This window comes from Carassius gibelio, chromosome A21, assembly GCF_023724105.1.
Source record: "Carassius gibelio isolate Cgi1373 ecotype wild population from Czech Republic chromosome A21, carGib1.2-hapl.c, whole genome shotgun sequence".
Taxonomy (NCBI): domain Eukaryota; kingdom Metazoa; phylum Chordata; class Actinopteri; order Cypriniformes; family Cyprinidae; genus Carassius; species Carassius gibelio.
The window spans coordinates 24,340,586-24,348,854 of NC_068391.1; positions in this window are offsets into that span (position 1 = coordinate 24,340,586).

The window sequence follows — 8,269 nt, forward strand, 5'->3', positions numbered from 1 at the left end:
TGTCTTACAGCATTGCAGAAAACATTTTATTTCATAAGACATAAGCAAGTTTCAGTTTGGCAAGATTTGCACTGAATACTGAATGAAACAGCTTTCTCTAATAGAGAGAAAAGCTTTTGAGCAGATTTGGGCTTGATTTCACTTCATTTGAACAGAAACACTATTTCAGCATTACTGGACTCAGAAAGCTGTAAACTGACAATCTTGATCATTGAAGTCCTAACATAAGTTTTTGTGCATATAACTTCTAACACATTAAAAACTGTCTTACAGCATTGCAGAAAACATTGTACTTCATAAGGCATAAGCTTGTTTCAGTTTGGCAAGATTTGCACTGAATACTGAATGAAACAGCTTTATCTAATAGAGAGAAAAGCTTTTGAGCAGATTTGGGCTTGATTTCACTTCATTTCAACAGAAACACTATTTCAGCATTACTGGACTCAGAAAGCTGTAAACTGACAATCTTGATCATTGAAGTCCTAACATAAGTTTTTGTGCATATAACTTCTAACACATTAAAAACTGTCTTACAGCATTGCAGAAAACATTGTACTTCATAAGGCATAAGCTTGTTTCAGTTTGGCAAGATTTGCACTGAATACTGAATGAAACAGCTTTCTCTAATAGAGAGAAAAGCTTTTGAGCAGATTTGGGCTTGATTTCACTTCATTTGAACAGAAACACTATTTCAACATTACTGGACTCAGAAAGCTGTAAACTGACAATCTTGATCATTGCAGTCCTAACATTAGTTTTTGTGCATATAACTTCTAACACATTAAAAACTGTCTTACAGCATTGCAGAAAACATTTTATTTCATAAGACATAAGCAAGTTTCAGTTTGGCAAGATTTGCACTGAATACTGAATGAAACAGCTTTCTCTAATAGAGAGAAAAGCTTTTGAGCAGATTTGGGCTTGATTTCACTTCATTTGAACAGAAACACTATTTCAGCATTACTGGACTCAGAAAGCTGTAAACTGACAATCTTGATCATTGAAGTCCTAACATAAGTTTTTGTGCATATAACTTCTAACACATTAAAAACTGTCTTACAGCATTGCAGAAAACATTGTACTTCATAAGGCATAAGCTTGTTTCAGTTTGGCAAGATTTGCACTGAATACTGAATGAAACAGCTTTCTCTAATAGAGAGAAAAGCTTTTGAGCAGATTTGGGCTTGATTTCACTTCATTTGAACAGAAACACTATTTCAGCATTACTGGACTCAGAAAGCTGTAAACTGACAATCTTGATCATTGAAGTCCTAACATAAGTTTTTGTGCATATAACTTCTAACACATTAAAAACTGTCTTACAGCATTGCAGAAAACATTGTACTTCATAAGACATAAGCTTGTTTCAGTTTGGCAAGATTTGCACTGAATACTGAATGAAACAGCTTTATCTAATAGAGAGAAAAGCTTTTGAGCAGATTTGGGCTTGATTTCACTTCATTTCAACAGAAACACTATTTCAGCATTACTGGACTCAGAAAGCTGTAAACTGACAATCTTGATCATTGAAGTCCTAACATAAGGTTTTGTGCATATAACTTCTAACACATTAAAAACTGTCTTACAGCATTGCAGAAAACATTGTACTTCATAAGACATAAGCTTGTTTCAGTTTGGCAAGATTTGCACTGAATACTGAATAAAACAGCTTTCTCTAATAGAGAGAAAAGCTTTTGAGCAGATTTGGGCTTGATTTCACTTCATTTGAACAGAAACACTATTTCAGCATTACTGGACTCAGAAAGCTGTAAACTGACAATCTTGATCATTGAAGTCCTAACATAAGTTTTTGTGCATATAACTTCTAACACATTAAAAACTGTCTTACAGCATTGCAGAAAACATTGTACTTCATAAGGCATAAGCTTGTTTCAGTTTGGCAAGATTTGCACTGAATACTGAATGAAACAGCTTTCTCTAATAGAGAGAAAAGCTTTTGAGCAGATTTGGGCTTGATTTCACTTCATTTGAACAGAAACACTATTTCAGCATTACTGGACTCAGAAAGCTGTAAACTGACAATCTTGATCATTGAAGTCCTAACATAAGTTTTTGTGCATATAACTTCTAACACATTAAAAACTGTCTTACAGCATTGCAGAAAACATTGTACTTCATAAGGCATAAGCTTGTTTCAGTTTGGCAAGATTTGCACTGAATACTGAATGAAACAGCTTTATCTAATAGAGAGAAAAGCTTTTGAGCAGATTTGGGCTTGATTTCACTTCATTTCAACAGAAACACTATTTCAGCATTACTGGACTCAGAAAGCTGTAAACTGACAATCTTGATCATTGAAGTCCTAACATAAGTTTTTGTGCATATAACTTCAAACACATTAAAAACTGTCTTACAGCATTGCAGAAAACATTGTACTTCATAAGACATAAGCTTGTTTCAGTTTGGCAAGATTTGCACTGAATACTGAATGAAACAGCTTTATCTAATAGAGAGAAAAGCTTTTGAGCAGATTTGGGCTTGATTTCACTTCATTTCAACAGAAACACTATTTCAGCATTACTGGACTCAGAAAGCTGTAAACTGACAATCTTGATCATTGAAGTCCTAACATTAGTTTTTGTGCATATAACTTCTAACACATTAAAAACTGTCTTACAGCATTGCAGAAAACATTTTATTTAATAAGACATAAGCAAGTTTCAGTTTGGCAAGATTTGCACTGAATACTGAATGAAACAGCTTTCTCTAATAGAGAGAAAAGCTTTTGAGCAGATTTGGGCTTGATTTCACTTCATTTCAACAGAAACACTATTTCAGCATTACTGGACTCAGAAAGCTGTAAACTGACAATCTTGATCATTGAAGTCCTAACATAAGTTTTTGTGCATATAACTTCTAACACATTAAAAACTGTCTTACAGCATTGCAGAAAACATTGTACTTCATAAGGCATAAGCTTGTTTCAGTTTGGCAAGATTTGCACTGAATACTGAATGAAACAGCTTTATCTAATAGAGAGAAAAGCTTTTGAGCAGATTTGGGCTTGATTTCACTTCATTTCAACAGAAACACTATTTCAGCATTACTGGACTCAGAAAGCTGTAAACTGACAATCTTGATCATTGAAGTCCTAACATAAGTTTTTGTGCATATAACTTCTAACACATTAAAAACTGTCTTACAGCATTGCAGAAAACATTGTACTTCATAAGACATAAGCTTGTTTCAGTTTGGCAAGATTTGCACTGAATACTGAATGAAACAGCTTTATCTAATAGAGAGAAAAGCTTTTGAGCAGATTTGGGCTTGATTTCACTTCATTTCAACAGAAACACTATTTCAGCATTACTGGACTCAGAAAGCTGTAAACTGACAATCTTGATCATTGAAGTCCTAACATAAGTTTTTGTGCATATAACTTCTAACACATTAAAAACTGTCTTACAGCATTGCAGAAAACATTGTACTTCATAAGGCATAAGCTTGTTTCAGTTTGGCAAGATTTGCACTGAATACTGAATGAAACAGCTTTCTCTAATAGAGAGAAAAGCTTTTGAGCAGATTTGGGCTTGATTTCACTTCATTTGAACAGAAACACTATTTCAGCATTACTGGACTCAGAAAGCTGTAAACTGACAATCTTGATCATTGAAGTCCTAACATAAGTTTTTGTGCATATAACTTCTAACACATTAAAAACTGTCTTACAGCATTGCAGAAAACATTGTACTTCATAAGGCATAAGCTTGTTTCAGTTTGGCAAGATTTGCACTGAATACTGAATGAAACAGCTTTCTCTAATAGAGAGAAAAGCTTTTGAGCAGATTTGGGCTTGATTTCACTTCATTTCAACAGAAACACTATTTCAGCATTACTGGACTCAGAAAGCTGTAAACTGACAATCTTGATCATTGAAGTCCTAACATAAGTTTTTGTGCATATAACTTCTAACACATTAAAAACTGTCTTACAGCATTGCAGAAAACATTGTACTTCATAAGGCATAAGCTTGTTTCAGTTTGGCAAGATTTGCACTGAATACTGAATGAAACAGCTTTATCTAATAGAGAGAAAAGCTTTTGAGCAGATTTGGGCTTGATTTCACTTCATTTCAACAGAAACACTATTTCAGCATTACTGGACTCAGAAAGCTGTAAACTGACAATCTTGATCATTGAAGTCCTAACATAAGTTTTTGTGCATATAACTTCTAACACATTAAAAACTGTCTTACAGCATTGCAGAAAACATTGTACTTCATAAGACATAAGCTTGTTTCAGTTTGGCAAGATTTGCACTGAATACTGAATGAAACAGCTTTATCTAATAGAGAGAAAAGCTTTTGAGCAGATTTGGGCTTGATTTCACTTCATTTCAACAGAAACACTATTTCAGCATTACTGGACTCAGAAAGCTGTAAACTGACAATCTTGATCATTGAAGTCCTAACATAAGTTTTTGTGCATATAACTTCTAACACATTAAAAACTGTCTTACAGCATTGCAGAAAACATTGTACTTCATAAGACATAAGCTTGTTTCAGTTTGGCAAGATTTGCACTGAATACTGAATGAAACAGCTTTCTCTAATAGAGAGAAAAGCTTTTGAGCAGATTTGGGCTTGATTTCACTTCATTTGAACAGAAACACTATTTCAGCATTACTGGACTCAGAAAGCTGTAAACTGACAATCTTGATCATTGCAGTCCTAACATTAGTTTTTGTGTATATAACTTCTAACACATTAAAAACTGTCTTACAGCATTGCAGAAAACATTTTATTTCATAAGACATAAGCAAGTTTCAGTTTGGCAAGATTTGCACTGAATACTGAATGAAACAGCTTTCTCTAATAGAGAGAAAAGCTTTTGAGCAGATTTGGGCTTGATTTCACTTCATTTGAACAGAAACACTATTTCAGCATTACTGGACTCAGAAAGCTGTAAACTGACAATCTTGATCATTGAAGTCCTAACATAAGTTTTTGTGCATATAACTTCTAACACATTAAAAACTGTCTTACAGCATTGCAGAAAACATTGTACTTCATAAGGCATAAGCTTGTTTCAGTTTGGCAAGATTTGCACTGAATACTGAATGAAACAGCTTTATCTAATAGAGAGAAAAGCTTTTGAGCAGATTTGGGCTTGATTTCACTTCATTTCAACAGAAACACTATTTCAGCATTACTGGACTCAGAAAGCTGTAAACTGACAATCTTGATCATTGAAGTCCTAACATAAGTTTTTGTGCATATAACTTCTAACACATTAAAAACTGTCTTACAGCATTGCAGAAAACATTGTACTTCATAAGGCATAAGCTTGTTTCAGTTTGGCAAGATTTGCACTGAATACTGAATGAAACAGCTTTATCTAATAGAGAGAAAAGCTTTTGAGCAGATTTGGGCTTGATTTCACTTCATTTCAACAGAAACACTATTTCAGCATTACTGGACTCAGAAAGCTGTAAACTGACAATCTTGATCATTGAAGTCCTAACATAAGTTTTTGTGCATATAACTTCTAACACATTAAAAACTGTCTTACAGCATTGCAGAAAACATTGTACTTCATAAGACATAAGCTTGTTTCAGTTTGGCAAGATTTGCACTGAATACTGAATGAAACATCTTTATCTAATAGAGAGAAAAGCTTTTGAGCAGATTTGGGCTTGATTTCACTTCATTTCAACAGAAACACTATTTCAGCATTACTGGACTCAGAAAGCTGTAAACTGACAATCTTGATCATTGAAGTCCTAACATAAGTTTTTGTGCATATAACTTCTAACACATTAAAAACTGTCTTACAGCATTGCAGAAAACATTGTACTTCATAAGGCATAAGCTTGTTTCAGTTTGGCAAGATTTGCACTGAATATTGAATGAAACAGCTTTCTCTAATAGAGAGAAAAGCTTTTGAGCAGATTTGGGCTTGATTTCACTTTATTTGAACAGAAACACTATATCAACATTACTGGACTCAGAAAGCTGTAAACTGACAATCTTGATCATTGCAGTCCTAACATTAGTTTTTGTGCATATAACTTCTAACACATTAAAAACTGTCTTACAGCATTGCAGAAAACATTTTATTTCATAAGACATAAGCAAGTTTCAGTTTGGCAAGATTTGCACTGAATACTGAATGAAACAGCTTTCTCTAATAGAGAGAAAAGCTTTTGAGCAGATTTGGGCTTGATTTCACTTCATTTCAACAGAAACACTATTTCAGCATTACTGGACTCAGAAAGCTGTAAACTGACAATCTTGATCATTGAAGTCCTAACATAAGTTTTTGTGCATATAACTTCTAACACATTAAAAACTGTCTTACAGCATTGCAGAAAACATTGTACTTCATAAGGCATAAGCTTGTTTCAGTTTGGCAAGATTTGCACTGAATACTGAATGAAACAGCTTTATCTAATAGAGAGAAAAGCTTTTGAGCAGATTTGGGCTTGATTTCACTTCATTTCAACAGAAACACTATTTCAGCATTACTGGACTCAGAAAGCTGTAAACTGACAATCTTGATCATTGAAGTCCTAACATAAGTTTTTGTGCATATAACTTCTAACACATTAAAAACTGTCTTACAGCATTGCAGAAAACATTGTACTTCATAAAACATAAGCTTGTTTCAGTTTGGCAAGATTTGCACTGAATACTGAATGAAACAGCTTTATCTAATAGAGAGAAAAGCTTTTGAGCAGATTTGGGCTTGATTTCACTTCAATTCAACAGAAACACTATTTCAGCATTACTGGACTCAGAAAGCTGTAAACTGACAATCTTGATCATTGAAGTCCTAACATAAGTTTTTGTGCATATAACTTCTAACACATTAAAAACTGTCTTACAGCATTGCAGAAAACATTGTACTTCATAAAACATAAGCTTGTTTCAGTTTGGCAAGATTTGCACTGAATACTGAATGAAACAGCTTTATCTAATAGAGAGAAAAGCTTTTGAGCAGATTTGGGCTTGATTTCACTTCATTTCAACAGAAACACTATTTCAGCATTACTGGACTCAGAAAGCTGTAAACTGACAATCTTGATCATTGAAGTCCTAACATAAGTTTTTGTGCATATAACTTCTAACACATTAAAAACTGTCTTACAGCATTGCAGAAAACATTGTACTTCATAAGGCATAAGCTTGTTTCAGTTTGGCAAGATTTGCACTGAATACTGAATGAAACAGCTTTCTTTAATAGAGAGAAAAGCTTTTGAGCAGATTTGGGCTTGATTTCACTTCATTTCAACAGAAACACTATTTCAGCATTACTGGACTCAGAAAGCTGTAAACTGACAATCTTGATCATTGAAGTCCTAACATAAGTTTTTGTGCATATAACTTCTAACACATTAAAAACTGTCTTACAGCATTGCAGAAAACATTGTACTTCATAAGGCATAAGCTTGTTTCAGTTTGGCAAGATTTGCACTGAATACTGAATGAAACAGCTTTATCTAATAGAGAGAAAAGCTTTTGAGCAGATTTGGGCTTGATTTCACTTCATTTCAACAGAAACACTATTTCAGCATTACTGGACTCAGAAAGCTGTAAACTGACAATCTTGATCATTGAAGTCCTAACATAAGTTTTTGTGCATATAACTTCTAACACATTAAAAACTGTCTTACAGCATTGCAGAAAACATTGTACTTCATAAGACATAAGCTTGTTTCAGTTTGGCAAGATTTGCACTGAATACTGAATGAAACAGCTTTATCTAATAGAGAGAAAAGCTTTTGAGCAGATTTGGGCTTGATTTCACTTCATTTGAACAGAAACACTATTTCAACATTACTGGACTCAGAAAGCTGTAAACTGACAATCTTGATCATTGAAGTCCTAACATAAGTTTTTGTGCATATAACTTCTAACACATTAAAAACTGTCTTACAGCATTGCAGAAAACATTGTACTTCATAAGGCATAAGCTTGTTTCAGTTTGGCAAGATTTGCACTGAATACTGAATGAAACAGCTTTATCTAATAGAGAGAAAAGCTTTTGAGCAGATTTGGGCTTGATTTCACTTCATTTCAACAGAAACACTATTTCAGCATTACTGGACTCAGAAAGCTGTAAACTGACAATCTTGATCATTGAAGTCCTAACATAAGTTTTTGTGCATATAACTTCTAACACATTAAAAACTGTCTTACAGCATTGCAGAAAACATTGTACTTCATAAAACATAAGCTTGTTTCAGTTTGGCAAGATTTGCACTGAATACTGAATGAAACAGCTTTATCTAATAGAGAGAAAAGCTT